This window comes from Solanum tuberosum, unplaced genomic scaffold, assembly GCF_000226075.1.
Source record: "Solanum tuberosum cultivar DM 1-3 516 R44 unplaced genomic scaffold, SolTub_3.0 scf00025, whole genome shotgun sequence".
Classification (NCBI taxonomy): Eukaryota; Viridiplantae; Streptophyta; class Magnoliopsida; order Solanales; family Solanaceae; genus Solanum; species Solanum tuberosum.
This window is the reverse complement of record NW_006238951.1, coordinates 2,000,668-2,002,416: the sequence shown is the minus strand read 5'-3', so window position 1 is coordinate 2,002,416 and position 1,749 is coordinate 2,000,668.

Here is a 1,749-nt window from a genome sequence, read left to right as displayed (position 1 = left end):
GTGGTCTGGGATAATGGGGTCACCGCCCTGTGCCTGCCCCACTGTGTCTGCAAGATCGGGACCCAAGGGAGGTACCTCAATCTGGGCTCTCTGCGAGGTGCTGCCACATTTGCCTCATCTCGAATAAGGCCGATGTCCAATGCCCCTGTAGGATGGACTAACTTGTCGCAATGCCAGATCGGCACTCCAGAGTCCCTGTACAAATGAAAAATCAGACATGGGAAGGGGTAAGTGGTGGAGGTCCTGAAGGCCCTCTCGTGAATTTCTGCCAGCAGCATGCGGGTAAAGTCGATCTCGACGCCTGCTACCAATGCTGCAACCATGACCGCTCTATCCTAAGTGACGTGATTATCAGCTTTAGTCGGCGACATTCTATTCCGTACCAGTAGCCAGAAAAACTTGGCCACAAAAGTTAATGTGGCCTTTCGGATCCCCAACCGTGGATTGGCGACCCATTCCGCACACTCGCCATCTGCAGCAATGTATCTGGCCAACCATAATATAACAGCCGCTCGCTGCTCAGCGTTCCTCTAGAAAGCACCATTCCGTACGATGTCCCATCGGTAGTCAAACTCTGAAGTGTTAAGAGACCAAGAGTGACCCGTGGTAGGACCATAGAGAAAACGACTAATGGTGGCAGGTGATATGTCCACCGGACAACCCCGGACCATAGTGGAAGTGAGAGGGTCTTGGGCTAAGGGCTTTGACCTTTTGGTAATCGAACTGCGGAGAGTTTCGGCATACGAGGCATAGAACTCTCGCACCATCTCCTCACTATACGTCCTTGGGTCTCGCGCCATCCAGTCACATGTGTGAAAGTTAAATAGCCGATGGATGTCCGGGACAGTGTGCAAGCTCCCTGTGAGGACTCTGCGGTCCTCTGTAATAGTTCGGGCCATTTTCTTATTATCACTGATCATCTTGGCATCCCTATATATTTGCCATTGGCTCTCTATGCACCATATATTAGGCTCAGCAGCTACTGGAGTGGGGTCATCATTCCGTGGTACCGGTATGGACTCTAAGCTAGTTGCCTCATCAAACGAGGCTGCTTGGTCATTTTCGCCAGATACTGTGGCTGATTTAGCACCGGAGCCTGAACCATGGTCGGACTCGGGTCCGGACATAGACCCCTCTGAACTGGAAGCAGCCCCAGTTGGTGACCCGATCAGTGTGTGCTCCTCATCAGACTAGGAGACAGTGACTACGTCGGGAAGCGCCTTCCGGGGGTGCCTCAGGGTGCAGCGCGAGAAGTCCTAGGGTTGAGAGGCTCATATGTTTGATCAGTGTCGGCATCTGTGTCCTCATCAAGTAACCGGAAACTAGGGGCAACAGATTTGGACTTGCCCCTCTTTGAGTAGGTGACCATCTTCTTGGGTGCCATTGTACCTGCGGGAGCGATATTAGTGCCCATACTTAACCAAAAGTATACTAAGACAAACTAGCAAGACTATAAACTATCAGCAAAAATTTCAAAAATTTTCAGACAGATGCACAATGGTCATCCACGGGGGTGACATACGGTCCGTAGACTGATCTACGGTCCGTGGATCGCTTCCGTGGATCAGGGAGCCTGACATATAGGTCGCAGATAAAAACCACGGAAGTGCAGAACGGTCCGTAGATGGATTTACGGACCGTAGTCTACCGCCGTGGTTTCACACTTGGTGAAATTTTTCATGTGCATCCAGTTACGAACCCCATCTACTGTCCGTAGATGGATCTACGTTCCGTAGACAGGGTATCGTG